The sequence below is a fragment of the Chlorocebus sabaeus genome, chromosome 7 (genome assembly GCF_047675955.1).
Source record: "Chlorocebus sabaeus isolate Y175 chromosome 7, mChlSab1.0.hap1, whole genome shotgun sequence".
NCBI lineage: Eukaryota > Metazoa > Chordata > Mammalia > Primates > Cercopithecidae > Chlorocebus > Chlorocebus sabaeus.
Window position 1 is genome coordinate 92,858,907 of NC_132910.1, and position 23,071 is coordinate 92,881,977.

Genomic DNA, 23,071 nt, shown 5'->3' on the forward strand with positions numbered 1-23,071 from the left:
CTGACTTTTAATCCAAGCCTTATGCAAATACAGTTTTAGGGTTTACAGAAAAGGAACAAAATTTAGCCTCGAAAAGCCAAACTTATTTTCCAGTTCCATGATTTCCTCCTTCTTGGTATTCCACAAGGGAGCTCATTTCCATTTCATACCCCCTGAGAAGGAACATTATCATATCATCATGAAGAACTAAATTAGTTCCTATTATCCCTGTGCCATAGTGTGAGGTCAGCCAATTGGAATTTATCCTTGCTGATCTTAGAGCTTGAACTGCTAGGGAACAGTAAAACCAGGCAGTGAAGGTGCCTAGTGTTCCTCCTGAGGAATTTAAAAAAGGAAAAAAAAAAAAAAGACTATAGCTCAGGTTTTGATAAGGAGAAGGGTAATTTCATGCCAAATGATATCAGTACTGTGATTTGAATCTTGCATTATTAATTATTATTTCTGAGAGCAAATGCACTTGAGAAAGGTCAGTACTCTCACTTTTAAGCTCTCATCATCAGGTACAGCATCATATGCCTTGTGAAATTGCAGTCTCTTAGTGGAGGCTTGAGCCTCTCCCTGGGGGAATAGCTCATTAATCTTCACAAGATGTTGCTTTGATGAGCCAGCTTTTCTTCTCATCTTTTTCCTTATGATTTTCTTTTTTTTGAGGCGGAGTCTCGCTCTGTCGCCCAGGCTGGAGTGCAGTGGCCAGATCTCGGCTCACTGCAAGCTCCGCCTCCCGGATTTAGGCCATTCTCCTGCCTCAGCCTCCCGAGTAGCTGGGACTACAGGCGCCCACCACCTCGCCCGGCTAGTTTTTTTGTATTTTTTAGTAGAGACGGGGTTTCACCGTGTTAGCCAGGATGGTCTCGATCTCCTGACCTCGTGATCCGCCCGTCTCGGCCTCCCAAAGTGCTGGGATTACAGGCTTGAGCCACCGCGCCCGGCCTTCCTTATGATTTTCAGTCTATCTGTCTAGGATCTGTTTGGGCAAGTGAATGAGCCACAGGGGCTAGTAGTTTGACTTTCAGGCTAGCCAAGTATGCAGAAGGAGTTAACATAGTAGGCCTGAGACTGCAGTTCTTAGAAAGGATGGCGAGCATTAGACCTGTTTGCAAAGCTGGCCCTTAGCAGATGTCTGGGACCTCAGATTTGGAGAAGCCTCCTGCCATCCCCAGAACTGGTGAGTTACTCACTGTCTACAAAATGCTTACACAAATAATATAGTTCATGCCAAACACCCGCTTCCTTCTGGGAGCCTGGAATTTTGCTACATGACAGGCAGAGAGTGCCTATGTGACTAGCCCCCAATAAAAGCTTTGGGCACTCAGTCTCTAATGAGCTTCCCTGGTAGACAACATTTCGTGTATTGCTGGAGGAATCAAGTGCATAGTACATTAGTTCTACTGGGAAAGGACTCTTGGAAGCTTGTACCTGGTTTTCCCCACCCTTGGCCCCATGTGACTTTATCCTTTACTGATTGAACCTTGTATCCTTTTGCTGTAATAAATCACAGTTATGAGTACAACTATATTCTGGGTCCTGTGAGTCCTCCTAATAAATCATCAGACCTGGGGATGGTCTGGGGGACCCCTTAATACACAAGGTATAATAAAAAGGAAGCCCACTCCACTTTTCACTGTGACTTTTAAGATTAAAATCTGAAGTTATAATTTCTTTTATTATTTGATATCACTTTAGTTAAACTCTAAAATAACTTACACATAGAATTATGAATTCTGAGAAAGCTTTATGTAAACTATAATTTTGGAAATAAGGTACTATTGTTGATCCTATACTTAAACTAGTTATTTCTGTTATAGTGTACTACATTCTACTCAAATTGGGTGTTGTGGCAGCTTTTATTTTTAAAGAAGTTATCTAGTGAAACAATTATTTTCTCAGTAATACCACTAGTTTATGGACTGCTACACTATAAAGGCTTGGGGTTCTGATTGAATTATTTTCCCTGGAGAAGAACATTGAGTTGAATGTTCTGAGAAATAAATATATTATATTTGAAAAATATATTAGAGACTAGAAGTTATAACACTACCAGGATATTTTTTTTTTGATGCCTGATACAAAGAACTATAGCTTTAGGTGAGTATATTATACATTACATTAGAGTATGTCAAAATCCTTTAGAAATTCTTTATATGGCCACAAATATTGCTTCAAATTTTAGTTTAACAGGTTGACTGAGAGAATACTGGATTAAGTTGATTACACAGCAAGTGAGGGACAAGAGTGGGAAAACAAAATTTCTCCTAAGAATAGTTCACTCTCTAATTCTTCTCCAGTTGTGGTCATCTTATATGCAGAGGCACATGAATATCAGTGGACCTCTGCTGACTCAGAGGCTCTTGTGTCTATAAATGCAACTGCTAGCTACAGGCTAACTAACTCCTAGTGCCAGAATCAAAGTCCTATTTTCTCAAGGATGTGTCCTCCAGGGTCAGAATGGATTGCTTCTAATATGTGTAAATAATACTATGCTTCCACTTTCTTCTGAACAAAGCTCTATCTAGTTCGTTAAGTAGAATCCATGTGCTTATAGGTGTGGGATTTCGAGCAAGATACCAAATCTGCTTGTGAAACCTATGGTGCGACTTAGACTACAATGTTTATTTTTTGAGTCTTGTTGTATAATTTATAAAATGGCAATTACATAACCTAATGCACAGGTCTGTAGGAATAGCTACAGGAAATAGTCACTATGTAAGTACAGGACCTACAGACTATGCTTGAAACATCATGGTAGGCATTAAATAAATAGAAATTCTGGCCAATCTTTTGTCTATTGGGAGAATCATAGCCTTTGATAGACAGATGGTCAAGGAAGCATACATAAGTATGTAAAATGCATTTGTATTCAACTCACTTTAGAGCAATTAATTGGAGTTTCCCATGTGAGAAATAGTTTAATTGAAAAATCACTGTTTGGAATTCAAAGCATTTTCTCTCAAGACTTGTGACTTGAAGCCCTGTTTGTTTTCTCCGTATACTTTGTTTTAACAACATGGCATGTTTCTCCTTATTAAACCAGATGGGCTTCTCATTTAACCTTATTTCAGTGATTAAAAGAAAAGAAAGCCTACTTCTTTGTGACTCTTCCCCCATCCCATGATTGATACTATGACATCGAATATTTTACATTTTAGATCAGGACAAATTTGGTGAAAACCCATTTAGTCATTTTTTGGGAGTATAGTAACAGATAAGCAAGTAGATGTAAACTTTATTTCCTTTATATATGGAGACGATAATTATAGACATTGACACTTGCTCCTCTCCCTAACTTCAACTAATATATTGACAATGCTAATTTGTTCCTGGTAATGTGGTTCCAGCGTATGAATTTTAAAATCTCCTTTGCAACTTCACATATTACCTAAAGATGCTTGGGAACAAACAATTGCAAAACAAAGCAAGCCTTAGATAACAGGATCAGAGCAAGTAAGGGCTAAGAAGCAAAAAATTTAAAAATGTGTTAGATAAGCTAGAGAGTTAATTGATAGTTAGAGAACACATTTCACAGCACTACCATGGGAATAAAAAAAAGGCTAGAGAGAGTTGAAGACAAAGAGAAAAGAAACATTCACCTTTAAGAATAATGCCAACAAATTTGTCCTCCATGAGCAACCTAGACTTATCTACTCCCATAGTCCTAGTCCCCCTGTACTCTCATCGTACATTGTGATGGGTGATGCTCTTGACACACCGTGTGGACACTGCCAAGCTATCAATCATGTTTCATCCTCAACCCAAAATGACCTTTACCTATCAGTCTGCTTAACAAACATGTGTTCAACATGTAAGACTCATGTGTTGCTCTCTCTGTAAAGACTTTTTGACACCAATCCAGGTAAAACTGATCAGTACCTGCTTTGGATCTTCTCTGTATTCAGTAATTACTTAGACCAGAGTACCCATAACTTAATATTATTGTATTTGTTTCTTTATGTGACTTTTTTTCTTTAGATTATAATTTTCTTATGGGCTAAGAATCGAATTCATCTTTATATGTAGGTGGCACAAAAATTTATTTAGATTAGTGGCCAATTGTATAAGTGAAGACAACAAGAAAGAAATAAAACAAAGAATAAAAGCAGAAATGAAAAGGATCTCATAAATTTTATAAAATGGTACGGAAAAAAGCACAGTTTTTCTCACCTAGGTTGAAGCTATGGGGAACAAAAGTTTCTTCTTTCACACTAGTATTCAAATATAACTGATTACAAAATGATTTTTTAAAAACCCAAAAACAAAAGAAAATATAAAAATTTTTTATCGCAAAAGTATTCACTTTTAATGGATGAACTATAATCGTGGGGTCTGAGTAATACCATGAATGCAAATACAAGACAAAAGAGTAAAATCCAAATCCTGATCTTCACATTTTTTCTTCAACAGCAGAAGATTTCAAACTTAAGATAACTCTTAGACATTTCAGTTGAAAAGTCCAAAAATAAGCACTGACGTTTGGCAGGAGGCTAGAAGACACTTTGATCTCCTCAAAGTCACAGTTTGGCCCGGGAGTATTACCTTACTGTGGTCTACTTCATTTACCTCTTTATTTTTCCACTTTTAAGTTACATTTCAGGCATTAGTGATTTTCCAAGATGTATGGGTGTTGGCAGTAGCAGTTCCTAAGGCCATCAGAACTCTGCATTCCAAAATCAATCACATGAGAAGTTTATTGGCATCAAGACACTTTCTCATTATGAAACACCAAGAGAAAATGTTTCTTAATGTATTTGATTCATAACTGGTAGTGTTGGTCTTGAAGTAAACAATAAACTTTGAGCAACCTTAGTATATGTAATTATCAATTGAAGCTATGATATTAAGACCTACCATTAGGCATACAATGTCTACATGAATTTGCTAGCTGCTAAAACCCTGGAGGTTTTGATACCCAGCCATCACCCGCTCTTTTCAGATGGTCCTCATGATCAGGACTTGTTATTTAATTCTTTGTGAAGTTGTCAAGCTCTGGTTTTCTAAGGTGAAACTCGAACAAATATTACACTTTTAGAGTCTCTTTCTTTCTTTATCACACTAAATTTACATTCTACATAGCTGAGACAAAAAAGAGGGTAAAATGTATATTTGTTTACTTCAAATGTACTCATATTAAATAACTATTAAGTGCTATGAAGTGTACTGAGAACTTAAAATCATATGAGGATGAATATTACTTTGTCTCTGTTCTTAAGAGCTTGCAAACAGTGGCTGAGGAAGGTAAAGATAAAGTGAAATATATAACTAAAGCAAGAAATAAAATGATAACTTTGGACTTACAACTATTTTTATAGGGGTTCAAGGAATAGGATTCTCTTCAATCTGAGGATAAAAGTAAAAGGATAAAAAGTAAAGAAATAGTTCATTTAAAATGTGGTACAGAGGGGCAGGGCTAAGATGGCCAACCAGAAGCAGTGGTGATCGGAGGCTCCCATCGAAAAGAACCATAATGGTGTGTGAATCCTGCACCAGCAACCAAGGTATCCAGGTTCTCTCATCGGAACTGACTAGGTGGCTGGCGTGATCCAGAGAGAGGAAGGAAGAGCAGTGCAGTGTGTTGGCCCACCTGAGACCCACACAGGGCAGGGGAGCCCCGATCCCCTAGCCAAGGGAAGCAGTGAGTGAGCATGGTACCCAACCTTGGAACTGTGCAACCCATGGATCAGAAGATCCCACTCATGAACCCACACCACCAGGGCCTAGGGTCCCAACCCTGGAGCTGCGCAGATTCTCAATGGCCTCTCAGCTGGAATCTGCTTAAGCCTGCCGAGTTCCCAGGGGAGGAGCAATCAGCACCACAGCTGCGGCTGCCTGCATCTAAGCCTTTTGAGCTCCTTGGGGGAGAGGCAGCAGCCAGCACTGGGACTAATAACTACCTAACACGCTAAGCTCCCTGGGCATGGGAAGGGCAGCAGCCATCTCTATACCTCCAAGCTGTGTACTTTTTTCCTGCTGGAGCCAGGGAGGCTGGACGGCTTGGTCCCAAGAGGTGTCCCCCACAGCCCAACACACTGGCTTGTGGCAGTCTATAACTGGAGTGCCTCTTCAGGCCTGATCCTGACTCCTCCCTTTCTCACTGGGGAGGGCCTCCCTAAAAGAACTCCAACTCCACCCGGGGGCTCAGAGGCAGAACCCTGATCTCCCTGGGCCTGAGTCTCTAGAGGGAGGGGTAGCCACAGTCTCTGCAGACCAACAGACTTAGCCTTTCCTCCTGGTAATTCTGAGGTATCCAGGCAGCCCAGATGAGTGAGTTTTCCCCCAGTAAAGCACACCCCCTCCACCAAGGGACAAAGTTCTTCATTAAACAGGTCCTGTTCTCCATGCCACCCAACTGAGTGAGACACTCCAACAGACACCCTATATAGCAGTGATCATACTAGCATCAGGTTGGTGCCCCTTGAAGTCAGAGATCCCAAAAGAAGAAGCAGGCACCCATCTTTGCTATTCTCCAACCTCCTCGAGTGACCAGGCATGAGAGTGAACAAGGTGAATAGGGCCTGAAGTGAACTCCCAACAAACCACGGCAGCCCTACAGAAGAGGAACCTAACTACTGAAAGAAAAACAAAGAGAAAGCAAGAACAACAGCATCAACAACAAAAAAGTCCCCACAATAACCCCATTCAAGGGTCAGTAGCCTCAAAGATGGAAACTAGACAAACTCATGAAGATGAGAAAGTATCAATTGAAAAAACGTTGCAAATCCAAAAGGCCAGAGTGCCTCTCCCCTCCAAATAATCACAATGCCTTTCCAGCAAGAGTGCAGAACTGGACAGAGGATGAGATGGACAGATTAACAGAAGTAGGCTTCAGAAGATGGGTAATAAAAAACTCTGCTGAGCTAAATGAGCATATTGTATGTTGTAACCCAATGTAAAGAAGCTAAGAACCATGATAAAAGGCTGGAAGAGCTGCTAAGTAGAATAACCAGTTTAGAGAGAAATACAAATGACCTGATGGTCATATGAAAGACATATTATGTGAACCTCATGAAGTATGCACGAGTATCAATAGCTAAATCAACCAAGTGGGAGAAAGGATATCAGAGTTTGAAGACCACCTTGCTGGAAAAAAGCACTCAGACAAGATTAGAGAAAAAAAAAATGAAAAGAAACAAACAAAACCTCTAAAAAAATGAAACTACATAAAAAGATCAAACCTATGATTGATTGGCGTACCTAAAGGGGATGGGGAGAATGGAAATAAGCTGGAAAACACGCTTCAGGATATTATCTGGGAGAACTTCCTTAACCTAGCAAGACAGGCCAACATGCAAATTCAGGAAATACAGAGAACACCACTAAGATCCTCCACAGAAAGATCAACCCCAAGACACATAATCATCAGATTCTCCAAAGTCAAAATGAAGGAAAAAATATTAAGGGCAGCCAGAGAGAAGAGCCAGGTCACCTACAAAGCGACACCCATCAGACCAACAGTAGAATTCTCAGCAGAAACCCTGTCAGCCAGAAGAGACTGGAGGCCAATATTCAACATTCTTAAAGAAAAGAATTTTCAACCCAGAATTTCCTATCTAGCCAAACTAAGCTTCATAAGTGAAGGAGAAATGAAATCCTTTCCAGAGAAGCAAATGCTGAGGGATTTTGTCAACATGAGGCCTGCCTTGCAAGTGCTCCTAAAGGAAGCACTAAATATGAAAAGGAAAAGCACACCAAATTATAAAGACCAGTGACGCTATGAAGAAATGGCATCAAATAGTGTGCAAAATTACCAGATAGCATCATAATGACAGGATCAAATTCACACATAACAACACTAACCTTAAATGTAAATTGGCTAAATGCTCCAATTAAAAGACACAGACTGGTAAGATGGATAAAGAGTCAAGACCCACTGGTGTGCTATATTCAGGAGACCCATCTCACATGCAAAGACACACAGAGGCTCAAAATAAAAGGATGGAGGAAAATTTACCAAGCAAATGGAAAGCAAAAAGCATCAGGAGCTGCACTTCTAGTCTCTAATAAAACAGACTTTAAACGTACAAAGATAAAAAAAAGACAAAGAAGGACATTACACAATGGTAAAGGGATCAATTCAACAAGAAGAGGTAACTATTGTAAATATGCACCCAATACAGGAGCACCCAAATTCATAAAAGAGGTTCTGAGATACCTATGAAGAGACCTAGACTCCCACACAATAATAGTGTGAGATTTTAACACCCCATTGTCAATATAGACACATCAATGAGACAGAAAATTAACAAGGATATTCAGGACTTGAACTCAGCTCTGGATCAAGTGAACTTAATAGACATCTACAGAACCCTCCACTCCAAATCAACAGAATATACAATCGTTTCAGTGCCACAAGGCACTTTTTCTAAAATCAACCACATAGTTGGAAGTAAAACACTCCTAAGCAAATGCAAAATAAACTGAAATCATAACAAACAGTCTCTCAGACCACAGTGCAATCAAATTAGAACTTAAGATTAAGAAACTCACTCAAAACCACACAATTACATGGAAATTGAACAACCTGTTCCTCAATGACTCCTGAATAAATAATGAAATTAAGGCAGAAATCAACAAGTTTTTTTAAACCAACAATAACAAAGAGACGATGTATCAGGATCTCTGGGACACAGCTAAAACAGTGTTAGGAGGGAAATTTAGAGCACCAAATACCCACATCAGAAAGCTAGAAAGATCTCAAATCAACACCCTAACATCACAATTAAAAGAGCTAGAGAAGCAAGAGCAAACGAATCCAAAAGCTAGCAGAAGACAAGAAATAACTAAGATCAGAGCAGAATCGAAGGAGATGGAAACACAAAAAACCCTCCAAAAAATCAATAAATCCAGGAGCTGGTTTTCTGAAAAAAATAACTAAATAGATAGACTGCCACCTAGACTAATAAAGAAGAAAAGATAGAAGAATCAAAAAAAATACAATTAAAAAAAGATAAAGGGGATATCACCACTGACCCCACAGAAACACAAACTATCCTCAGAGAATATTATAAACACCTCACACAAATAAACTGGAAAATCTAGAAGAAATGGATAAATTCCTGGACACATACACTCTCCCAAAACTGAACAAAGAAGAAATCAAATCCCTGAATAGACCAATAAACAGTTCTAAAATTGAGGCAGTAATTAACAGCCTACCAACCCAAAAATGCCCTGGACCAGATGAACTCACAGCTGAATTCTACCAGAGGTACAAAGAGGAGCTGGTACCATTCCTTCTGAAACTATTCCAAACAATTGCAAAGGAGGGAATCCTCCCTAACTCATTTTATGAAGTCAGCATCATCCTGATAACAAAACCTAGCAGAGACACAACAAAAAAAGAAAATTTCAGGCCAATATCCCTGATGAATGTATGTGCAAAAATCCTCAATAAAATACTGACAAACTGAATCCAGGAGTACATCGAACAACTTATCCACCTGGACCAAGTCCGCTTCATCCCTGGGATGCAAGACTGGTTCAACATATGCACAACAATAAATGTAATCCATCACATACACAGAACCAATGACAAAAAACATGATTATCTCAATAGATGCAGAAAAGACCTATGATAAAATTAAACATCGCTTCATGTTAAAATCTTTCATTAAACTAGATGTTGATGGAACATATCTCAAAATAACAAGAGCTATTTATGACAAAACCACAGCCAATATCATACTGAATGGGCAAAAGCGGGAAGCATTCCCTTTGAAAACCAATACAAGACAAGGATGCCCTCTCTCACCACTCCTATTCAACATAGTATTGGATGTTCTGGCCAGGGCAATCAGGAAAGAGAAAGAAACAGAGTGTATTCAAATAGGAAGAAAAGAAGTCAAATTGTCTCTGTTTACAGACAATATGATGCTATATTCAGAACCCCATCATCTCAGCCCCAAAACTCCTTAAGCTGATAAGCAACTTCAGCAAAGTCTCAGGCTACAAAATCAATGTGCAAAAGTCACAAACATTCCCATACATCAACAATAGACAGGCAGACATCCTAATCTGAATGAACTCCCACTCACAATTGCTATGAAGAGAATAAAATACTGAGGAATACAGCTAACAAGGGACATGAAGGATCTCTTCAAGGAGAATTATAGACCACTGCTCAAGGAAATAAGAGAGGATGCAAACAAATGGAAAAACATTCCATCGTCATGGATAGGAAAAATCAATATTGTGAAAGTAATTTATAGATTCAGTGCTATTCCCATCAAACTACCCTTGATATTCTTCACAGAATTAGAAAAATCTACTTTAAATTTCATATGGAATCAAGTAAGTCCCCATATAGCAAGACAATGGTAAGCAAAAACAACAAAGCTGGAGGCATCACTCTACCTGACTTCAAATTATACTACAAGGCTACAGTAACCAAAACAGCATGGCATTTGTAGCAAAACAGACATATAGAAAAATGGAACAGAACAGAGACCTCAGAAATAACACCACAAATCTACAACCATCTGATCTTTGACAAACCTAACAAAAACAAGCAATGGGAAAAGGATTTCCTATTCAATAAATAGTCCTGGGAAAACTGGCTAGTCATATCCAGAAAACTGAAACTGGACCCCTTCCTTCCACCTTATACAAAAATTAACTCAAGATGGATTAAAGACTTAAATGTAAAACCTAAAACTATAAAAACACTTGAAGATAATCTAGGCAACTTCAAGACACAGGCATGGACAAAGACTTCATGACAAAAATGGCAAAAGCAATCACAACAACATCCAAAATTGACAAATGGGATGTAATTAAAGAGTTTCTGCACAGCAAAAGTAACTACCATCAGATTGAACAGGCAGCCTACAGAATGGGAGAAAGGTTTTGCAATCTACCCGTCTAATAAAGTCTAATACCTAGAATTTATAAGGAACTTAAACATATTTACAATAAAAAAATCAAAAAGTTGGTGAAGGATATGAACAGACACTTCTCAAAATAAGACATTTACATGGCCAGAAAACATATGAAAAAGCCCAGCATCACTGATCATCAGAGAAATGCAAATTCAAACCACAATGAGGTATCATCTCATACCAGTCAGAATGGCAATTATTAAAAAATCAGGATAAAATAGATGCTGGCAAAGCTGTATAGGAACACTTTTACATTGTTTGTGGGAATGTAAATTAGTTCAACCATTGTGGAAGACAGTGTGGCGATTCATCAGGGATCTAGAACCAGAAATACCATTTGACCCAGCAATTCAATTACTGAGTAGAGACCCAAAGGAATATAAATTATTCTACTATAAAGACACATGCACATGTATGTTTATTGCAGCACCATTTACAATAGTAAACACATGGAACCAACCTAAATGCCCATCGATGATAGACTGGATAAAGAAAATGTGGTACATATACACCACGGAATACTGTGCAATATTGGTTAAATACTGCATAAGAAGGAATGAGATCATGTCCTTTGCAGGGACATTGATGAAGCTGGAAGCCATCATTCTCAGCAAACTAACACAGGAACAGAAAATCAAACGCTGCATGTTCTCACTCATAGTTGGAAACTGAACAATGAGAACACATGAACAAAGGGAGGGGAACAACACACACCAGGACCTGTTGGCAGGTGTGGGGGAGGGTTGGAAACTTATATTATGGGTCAACAGGTGCGGAAAACTACCATGGCGCACATAAACCTATGTAACAAACTTGCACTTTCTGCACATGTATCCCAGAACCAAGTAAAATTTTAAAAATATAATAATAAAATGTGATGTGAATGTTGAGAAAGAAAAAAGATTCAAAAAACCAAAGTCAACCTTCAAAAATAGAATAAAATGAACATGCAGGCTGGGAATTGGGGCAGAATCTACAGCAATTCACTTTGGATGAATGTAAGAATGTGAAGACTGAAAGAAGGAACAACTAGAAAGATGGGGTTAATCACATTGTGGAGGACGCCAAGTTTGACAGGGAGCCACATTTACTCTAGTATCCAACAGGGACTTAGTGGTGAATTTTAAAATAGCTAATAACATGTAATAATATGATCAGAGTGGCATTTAGAAAAATAAATCTATTCATTGTTTGAAGAGAAAAATGGGGGATCACCAGATAATGAGAAGGTCATTGTAAAAACCAAGGTAAAACCTAATGATAGTCTGAACTTGAGCTTGCAAGTAAAATTGGGAAGGAAGAAATAACCATAACAATAAAGAAATCTAATAAATTATTTAATAGATTTTGAGGATAATAAATAAATTAAAAATCAATTCAAGATCTTTTTTCTTACTTAATGATGGTCACATTAACAAAAGTAGAACAAGAGAAATTGGAGATGGAAGTGTGATGGAAGTGACATGAGATTATATTCCGGATATGTTCATTTTTAGATATGTTGGATCATTTATGTTAGAGTTTATAAAAATTTATAAGATATGTGGATGTGGATTTTTTAAAAATAGGGCTACAAATAAAAATCTGGGTTCATCGGCTCTCTTGTGATAAAATGTGAGAGTTGATAAGTTCACCAAGGGAAAGCAAGTAATGAAGAAAGAGAAGTTCAAAAAGGGAACTTTGAAAAAGTAGACAACATCAGTGAACAGATAGGTAATATAAGCAGAGAAGTGGAAACTAAGAAAAATAAAAAAGAAATGCTAGAAATCAAAAACACTAACAGAAGTGAAGAATAACTTTGATGAGTTCATGATTATATTGGAAACAACCAGGGAAAGAATCAGTGAGCTTGAAGATAGGCAAATAGAAACTTCCCAAAATCAAATGCAATGAGATGCAAAAAGAAATGATAATAATAATACCCAAACAAAATAGCCAAGAAATGTGGGACAACTTCAAAATTTATACAACATGCATAGTTGGACTACATTATGAAAAAAAAGAGGGAACAGAGAAAAAGAAATATTTGAAGTAATAATAGCCAGGAGTTTACCAAAATTGGTGAGAGATAACAAACCGCTAGATCCAGCAAGCCCAGAAAACACCAAATGGGATAAATACCCAAAAATCTACACCTAAGCATATCATATTCAAATTGCAGAATGCTAAAAACAAAGGAGCCAGAAGAGAGAGAGGAAAAAGGAACTTACCCATAGACAAATAAGGATGAGAAGTACAGTGAACATCTCTTCAGAAATTATGCAACAAGACAGGGGAGTGAAATTTTGAAGTGTTGAAAAATTCCTCACTAACCTAGAATTTTATATTAAGCCAAATTATTTGTTTAAACTGAAGGAAAATACTTTCTGAAATATACAAATACTGAGAGAATTTATTGCCATTGGACTTGACCTGCAGGAAATGTTAAAATAAGTTCTTTAGGGAGAAGGAAAGTGATACAGATCAGAAATTTGGATCTACATAGAGAAAGAGAGAACATCATAAAAAGAATAAATAAAGGTAAACTAAAATCCTTTATTTTTCTTATTCATAATTGATCTATTAGATGACTGTTGGTTTAAAGTAAAAAATAATAACAATGTATTGGGTGATTATAGGAGATGGATGACTAAAATAAATGACAGCAATGACTTAAGGGAAAGGATTGAGGAAGTGGGAATTCGCTGTTACAAGACAGTTGCATTACATGAGAAATGGTATAGCATAATTTGGGGGTAGACATAGATTGCTTAAAAATATATATTATGTACTCTAGACAACCACTGAAATTTTTTTGTAAAAATGTGAAGTTGATAGGCTAAGATGGGATTTAAAATAAAATAATAAACATGCTTAATTAAAACCATAAAGCAGACAAGAGGGAAAAAGAAATAAAGAACAAATGCAATGAATAGGAAATGGTTACAAACAATCCAAATATATCAATAATCACTTTAAATGTGAATAGTCTAAATTCATCAATTAAAAGATGGACGTTGTCAGAATGGATTAAAAAAAGAACACCAAAAATAGTTGTCTAAAAGAGACCTATGCTAAATATAAAGAATCGGGTTAATAGTGAAAGTGTGTAGCACCATTATTCACCTTAGCCAAAAAGTAGAAACAACTTTAATGTCCATTAATGGATGAATGGATAAACAAATTGTAAGTATATAGATATAATGAAATATTATTTAGCTATCAAAAGAATAAAGTACAAATATACATTAGAACAAGGATGAACCTCAAAAACATTATGCTAAATGAAATAAGCCAGACATAAGAGGCCACATATTATGCTTCCAGTTATATGAAATATCTAGACTAGGAAAATCCATAGAGACAGAGAGCGTATTCATGGTTACTAAAGGCTGTAGGGAAGCATGACTGAGGAATAACTGCATATTAGGTATGGTGTTTCCTTCTAGGGTATGAAAATGGTTAGGGATGAGGCAAAGGTGGTGGTTGCACAACATTGTTGATAGACTAAAGGCTATTAAATGTTTCACTTTAAAATTGCTAATTTTATGCTATGTAAATTTTATCTCAATAAAAAGTAACATGAAGGGTGGAGAAAGATATATTATGCTAAAACTAATCAAAAGAGAACTGGAACAACCATGTTAATTTCAGACAAAGTAGGCTTCAAAACAAGAAAAAATAATCATGGATAAAGAGTCACACTAAATAAGATAAAGGAGTGGGTTCTCCAAGGAACCATAACAATTATAAATGTTTTTGCACCTAACAACAGACAATAAAAACATGTGAGGCAAAAACTAATACAACTGCGAAGAGAAACAGACAACTTTTGCTATTATAAGTGAAGATACAATAAACACCCCCTCTTTCGGTAATGACAGATCAAGAAGGCCAAAAGTGAGGATACAGTTAACCTGAAAAGCACCATAAATCAACTTGATATGATTGGCATCCTTAACTTGACAAATATTGTCTACAAATTATTTGCAACTGATGTAATACTTAATGGTGAGAAATTTGACATTTTCCTCCTAAGATTGGGAATGAAGTAAGAATGTCTGTAACCATTCTTAGACAGCATTATACGGGAATTCCTAGCTAGGTCATTAAGACAAAGAAAGGAAATAAAAGGCATATAGATTGGGAAAGAATAAATAAAACTTTCTTTGCAGATAACATGCCTGTTGATGTAGAAGTCCTCAAAGAATGAACAAAAACAAAAACAAATCTCCTGAAACTATTAACCAAGTATAGACTAAGGAAACATAATAATTAAATGCAATGTGATATCATAAACGGAATGCTGGAACATAAACAGAACATTAAGTAACAACTAAGGAAGCCGGAATAAAGTGTAGACTTTATTAATGACTTATCAGTATCAGTTCATTAACTGTATCAAATGTACTATACTAATATTAATGTGTAAATAATAGGGGAAACTGGGTGTAGTGTATGTAGAAACTCACTGTATAATCCTTGCAATTTTTCTACAAATCTAAAATTGTTTCAGATAAAGTTTATTTTAAAAAGAAATTAATTTTGGGGAAATATCTGTCTGCTTAGAGACAGAAGAGACTAACTGAAGTCTCTGGTCCATAGAATAACTCTACTGTTTGATTACAAAATGGGTACTTGAACAACTGAAAAAAGGAAATAAATAGCCAGTGAATCAAACCAGTGATCTCACTGTTACAGAATTTCTCAGAAGAGATATACTATCTGCTTACATTAGAAAAATGTTGCAGAAAAAAATGTCTAGATAAGCTAGCATTTGAATTACTTAATCTTAAACAAGTTCCTAATCTTCCTGTGCTTAAGATTCCTTCTCCGTAAAATGGTAATTAATGTATCATTTATCTGATACAAGTGTTAGCACAAATAGGTTAATAATGGAAAGTACTTGGGATGGTGTCTGCCAGAAAGTAAGACTCAGTTCTTCATCATCATCATCATCATCAAGTAAGTTATAAAATGCAAGCTCGAGCCGGGTGTGGTGACTCACGCTTGTAACCCCAGCACTTTGGGAGGCCGAGGCGGGCGGATCACAAGGTCAGGAGATCGAGACCATCCTGGCTAACAGGGTCATGGTGAAACCCTGTCTCTACTAAAAATACAAAAAATTAGCTGGGCGTGGTAGGGGGCGCCTGTAGTCCCAGCTACTTGGGAGACTGAGGCAGGAGAATGGCGTGAACCCGGGAGGCAGAGCTTGCAATGAGCCAAGATTGTGCCACTGCACTCCAGCCTGGGCGAAGAGCAAGACTCCATCTCATAAATAAATAAATAAATAAATAAATTAATAAATTAATTAATTTAAAAAATGCAAGCTTGAAATGCATGTGGAATCTTTCCTGATGTCTTTAGAATTGAAATGGTTTATTTCATTTCTCAAGCTTTTTAAAGGCACTTTTCAAGGCAATATTTGTAAAAACCCATGAGGCATGAGCAAAAATGTGTGTGCTGTGATCTTCTACGTTCTCTGCAGTTCCTACCTTGTTTATTTTCAGCTATTGCTTTGAGACCTGTTATTTCTAAGGGGAAAAAGAAAAGCAAATTTCATACAAATACTCTGAGTTTCAGGTAGGGTTAAAGCATCGACGGATAAAGGTATCCTTCTGACAGTAACACAAGGTAATATGAATTTTTGTTTGAATCTTTTCTCTCTGCTCTTGGACAGGGACAAACCTTAAAAGGAGTATCCAGGGCATGATAGCTCTTCTCCAAAAATAAGCTATTTGTGTGACATTCCTTTCTGGTTGTCACTTTTCTTTGTGTCAGCTTGGAAAAAACTGACAGAATCACTTTGTCCATGTAATTCAAACAATAAAACATTGAGTTGTGTAATTTTAAGGTGCCTTCCAGTTCCAAGATTCTATGATTTCAGCCATTGAAGGTAATGTTGGAAAAGAGTCTTTTAAATGTTATGTTCTTATAATAGTAACTGTGTCATTTTTCAGTCAATGATAATTAGTGTCACAATTAGGAAAATAGATCCTTATGTTCATTAATGATGAAGTCTAATATTCTAAGGTATTGTGACATTGTAAAATAATATATTTGGTCTTTGTCCCCATTATACAACTCTTAAAATCTTTGGAATCTCCAAAGTGATGTCTTTTTGGATGCCAATGAGTTAATTGATGGGTGGCAGCCCCTAGGTAGCTGCAGCATGGGAGCTAGTCACAGGAAAGACCAAGACATAATTAGAGGGTTGGAACTTTCTGCTCCATCTCTGAATCTCTAGGGAGAGGAGAGGGGCTCATGGTTGAACTAATTATCAATGGCTAAGTGTTTAATCAATCATGTCTACATAATGAGACTTTCATAAAAATCTAAAAGGACTGAGTTCAGAGAGCTTCCAGATAGTCGAACACATGGAGGTTCCTGGTGGGTGGTTCGCCCAGAGAAGGCGTGGATACTACGCGCCTCTGCCCACATGCCTTGCCCTATATTTTCCTTCATCTGTATCCTTTGTAACATCTTTTGTAATAAACCAGTAAACATAAGTGTCTCCCTGAGTTCTGTGTATCACTCTACCAAATTAATAATCCCAAGGAGGGGATCATGGGAACCTTGATCTACTGCTGGCCAGTCAGAAATATAGGTGAAACAACCTGGGGCCTGCACTGGGCCTAGGAAATGGAGCGGGGCAGTCTTGTGGGATCAAACTCTCAACTTGCAGAATCTGATACTATCTCCAGGTAGATCATGTCAAAACTTTATTTAATTAGAAGACACTCAGCTGGTGTCCACTGCAGAATTGAGTGCTTGCTTGCTATTGGGGAGAAATTCCCATGTATCTGGTGTCAGAAGAGTGTTTTGAGAGGATAATGGGATAAACTGAGTTTGTTTATTCCTCCCTACACCGTATCATTTAGCATTATCTTTTCTTTGTCACTTCCTTTTCTAAATGTAAGAGCAATGCTTGATGCTCATAGGGGGAAGATTTTTGAAGGCAGTTAATAATAATGAAGGTTTTAATAACAAATACAAATATATATGCATATATGCATGCATATATATATATATAAGATTTAAGCAAAATAACAGTGCATTTATTACTAGTCAGTCATTTACTATCTTAAGATGAGACTGATGATTAGTTGTTCTTTCTTAATGTTCTGAGACAAGAGGAAATAACTATTAACAAACCACTAGAGATTTCAAGATTTCAATTTGGTGTCTGGAAAACATTTTCCAGAAGGCTAACAACTTTGAAATAAGTACCAATGCAAAGAAAATTTTCTGTAAAGATAATTTGAAATTGGAATAGATGTTCTGATAGGAATGTTTCTTGGGGAATCATGATGAAAGTGTAAAGGAAGGCCCCTTTTGGGATCTGAACCTCCTGGTGTGATTGAAGTTAGACATTATTTCAGCTACACACATTTCCTCAACAGGGTTGGAACTGAAGCTCTGTTGCTAAGCAGAAGTGTTTCATTTGTTATTCTCTACAGATTCTACTGATCAAAGATTTGTGACTTTCATCTTAACCTCACTTTCTCTAAGGTTAAGGTTTCGTTTTGAATTACTTGTTGCTGTTTCTAATAACCTTTTCTCGCATTCAAAATTTTGGTCAAGGAGAAATCAGTTTCTCTTTGAAAAAGGGAAATAAGTCTTTGTGGCTTAAGCATAATTTGTAAATCTTTAAAACTGGCCAAATTCTGGAGCCAAGTTCAATTAACAAGTCTAAACTTTCTTCTCAAGTGACCAAAATTATAAAAGACTCTGTGAGGTCAAAATAAGTCTTAAATATAAGAGCCACTGTTTCTCCAGCTGAGAGCATCTTAGGTGACACATATCTTATGGGAGTGTTGAAACTTCTCACTCTATCACTCATGACATGAAATGTTCTCACTGGAAATCCCTTGAGAAGAACATACAGGGAACCCTGTGTAATCTGGTGGGCATGCATAAAGGCTAATCACCTAGTACCTTCAGCATCCACGTTACTTAGGACCACTAACATTCATAAAAGGGAAGAACCAACTCAGGAGTGACACCTTGAGGAACTATTCCCACAGTCAGCAGACTTTGTCCAAAAATCTTCCGTAAAGTCTTTTGATCTTCAAGAGGAAAATAGAAATTATGGGTAATCATGTATCTAAAACCAAGTGTTCCTCCTTTACCAACTCTAGAAACAGCAGCTAAATTCGTGTTTAATAATTATGGCCCCTCTTCCTGCAAATATTTAGAAAATTGGTAACACATAGCTTGCAATGATCCCAAATTACAGTGGGCAGAATGGGGTACCTTCAAATACATAAACTAGTTTATCTGCATGCTCAATTAGAAAAAGTTGGCTCTAAAATAACAAAACAAAACACAAGCGGTAGAGCTATTTTCAATGGTACTTAGAAACCTCTAAAAGAGGTTCTGATAAAGTCATTCCTTTGTAGGAAAAACAAAAAATTGTCTAAAATAATTTCTGAATTGAAAACAGACTTCTGAATTTCTTTTCCTTTGTCAGCCCCTCCTTCTATTTATCCCCAATTTTCAGAACATCCTTGCTTAGACTTTCCTCTCCTTCCTCTTCCTCCTTCTGCGGTTCTGGCTCAATTTCAGAAATATTCTATGTCCAACGATGGTCAAAGGTATAATTCAAGAGCATGATTAAAGGATTTCCTGATCCTCTTCAGGACCCTGTTGGATTTTCTAGAGAATTTGAATTAACATTCAAGCTTATGATCCCAGATTCTCTGATCTGTATCAATTGATTCACAGATTGCTGTCAGAAAGTAAAGACAAAGGTTGGATAACAAAGGTGAGTTGAAGAAATCCTTTAGAGAATTTGCACACATTTTCTGAAGCAGATCCCCAATGAGCCTACCCTACTGCTAAAACTTTACTAGATGCTATCCCCTTAGTTTTCTAAAAGGTGGTTGACTGGAACCAAATACAACCATGCCAACAAAATATTGATGACACTGTAATGTGATACTATGAACGATGTGAAAAAATGTTAAAACGATGTTCAGACCTATCAGAAGAAAACAAAATATTGATGACACTGTAATGTGATACTATGAACGATGTGAAAAAATGTTAAAACGATGTTCAGACCTATCAGAAGAAAGTTAGGCTAGCCAACAAAATAATACTCTTCTTAACTCAAACTTTATAAACAAATTAAATTAAAAATTGGCAATTATAATAAAGATACAATGGCCCCATTTGAGCTACCTGTCAAACACATGATATGCTTAATTTTGTCTGTCAATGTCCCATGTTCCAACCAAAGAAAATACAAAGGAAAGCTAAACAGAGAGGTACAGCAAATAGGGTTATGAGTTTACAACTTAAACAATTGTCCAACCAATTCATAGCTCCTCAATGGCCTATTAAATTTCAAAAGTAATCTTTTCTCCCACTTTACAATTACTGTAAAATGCTACAGAAAGGATTGTGGAAAATTAAAATGGAAAAAAATAGCAATAGACAAAAGAAAGAGAAAAATAAGGATGTTCCAAGATCATCAAAGGGACCTTCTTTTTTCTCTGTAGGAATAGCTTCAGGGAAATTGGAATTATTTTAAATACAGAATAAACACAACTCTTATTGACAGTTGATCTATGTTAGAGTAATAAGTCTCATCTTATTTCAAAGTCCTATTCCTTGAAGAAAAACTAATAAAAGATGGTGATTGTAACAAATACTCCTATATAAACTCATAAATCTGAACCTATAGTTTTTCGATTAGGTTCCCTACAGTGAACACAAGTTTTCTACTTGGTTTCTCTAAGAGTCCACCCACATATTGCCTCAAAAGGAGGAACTGTATTTACAATTAGAAGATAAAATAGAGTTATTAGATACAAATAGTTTTTGAAATCTAATCCTCTCAATTTAGGAACTACAATTCATATTGCCATGGATGAGACAAAATTATTAAATAATGAAGAATTACAAGAGCTATTAATAATAGTACCCAATCAATTGTGGTCAAAATCCTCCACCAGCATTAGGAAAATTATCTTGGCTGCCCCAATCAAAATCCAAATTGATCCATCAAAACCTCTTCTGAACCTTAAGCAATACCCTCTAAGATCAGAGGCCATGGAGAAAATGAGGCCTGTAGTTTTAGATTATATAAGAAGAGGCTTGATTGTTCCTTGTACAATCCCATGTAACACTCCAACCCCCCCTGTAAGAAAACCAAATGGTAGAGGATGGAGACTTCTACAGGATCTGAAAGCAATTGATAACATAATCATTTCTTGACATCCAATAGTATCAAAGCCATATACATTGTTGACTGTTGTCCTAACTAAAGGTGAAGTCTTTACTGTAATAGACCTGTGTAGTGAATTCTTTAGCATTCCTACTGATAAAGATAGTCAATTTCTATTCACTTTCAGTTGGGAAGACAGAAAATACACATGAACAGTCATGACTCAGGGATTTACTAAGATCCCAACTTATTTTTTCACAAATATTAAGAACAGACTTTTAGAATTTTGACTTCCCTAAGATATTTGTTTTGATACATCACATAGTTAACATCTGGACCCTTTGGCTAATGGAGTGCCACCTTGCATGAGAGCAATAACTGCTACAATCCTGTTAATACCAACAACTGAAAAAATAGTGATGGAATCTCCCACGCTGTCTTTGTTCCACATTCTGTAGAAGCACTTCTAAACTCGCACCACACCCACACTATTCAGTTAGTTGACTGCTTTCTTAGGATGTTCTTCTTTCTGCTCCTCATATTCCAATCTCCAGATGTAACAGCAATTTCAATCTTGCCACTCTTCTGCCCTTGCCTTCAGATGAAATGCACATGATTGCCTAATCTTAACTAACTAGCTTCTCTCTCGTTTTTCTGCAAGAAACTGCCCTTACTAACACTGATGAGGTTTGGTTTACAGAGGGATCTTACTTAAAGGATGAATTTGGAACATATATCACAGGTTATACTATAGTATCTTTAACTGAGCAATAGAAAGTGCTTGTCTACTAGAAACAATCTCAGTTCAACAAGCAGAGTTAATCATATTAATTAGAGCTTGTCAATTGGCAGAAAGAATAAATATTTGTATACACAGCAGATGTGCTTTTGGGATAATTCATGACTTTAGAATCCCATATGAACAGAGGATTTTTAACCTCTTCCAGTCAGTCCATAAAAAAAGAATAACTTGCTTCAGAATTATTGGAAACCTTATTATTGCCACAATCATTAGCCATTATCAAGATTCCAGGCCATTCAAAGTCAGACATTCCAGAAAGCAAAAGAAATTAGCAGATAAAAAATTAGCAAAAAGACCTACCCTAAATGTATCTGAACAAAAAAAAGCAACACTTTTTAATATTTATGGAAGCATTTGATTTTGATATAAAATTTTCTCAATCCAAAGCTCCAAAAATAGAACAAGAAAATTTGGACACGAGAAGAGAAGCATACATTTCTGAGATTAGGTTATGGTATAAACCAAATGGCCTTCTCATACTTCTAACAAAATTTTAGTCATCCATCTTAACTTATGTGCATGATTTAACTCATTGGAGCCCTGATGAAATGATTACTTGGAAAATAAAAAATTATTAAAATCCTTATTAATAATGCTTTAATTAATTATTATTAATTAATAATAAATATTTAAAAATTATTAAAAGCCTTCTTTAACTGTTGCTCATAAGGTGTACAATCGCTGCCATATCTGCTCAATGTGCAATCCAGGAAAACCTTTACATAATTATCAAGGTCATTTTCCTTTACCAGAGGCCCTTTCTAGGTATGAGAATTAGATTTTATTCAGCTGTACCATGACAATGATGCAATACATTGTAGTGATGATGTGTATGTGTTCTTATTGGGTAGAAACATGTCCATGTAGGAAAGCAACAGTCTACATGGTAAGTAAAATTCTCTCAGAGAAAATTATTCCTGCTTGGAGGGTTCCTCTAGAAATTCATAGCAATGCAGGTACTTATTTCACTAGACAAAAAGTTCAGTCAATATGTAAAATATGGCCCATTCTTCAACATTTCCATTATGTCTGTCAACCCGTCACCTGTGATAGTGAAATGCACAAACAGAATAATCCAAACTCAGTTGGCAAAATTAACGGAAGCTTTTAAATTCCTTGGCCAAAAGCTCTTCTGTTAGTTTTGCTTAGCCTAATATTGACGACCTTTGGTAAACACCAGCTGTTTATAACAGGTATATTATTGCAGCAGCCTTATACAACATCGAGGTAAAAACAATAATTTCATAA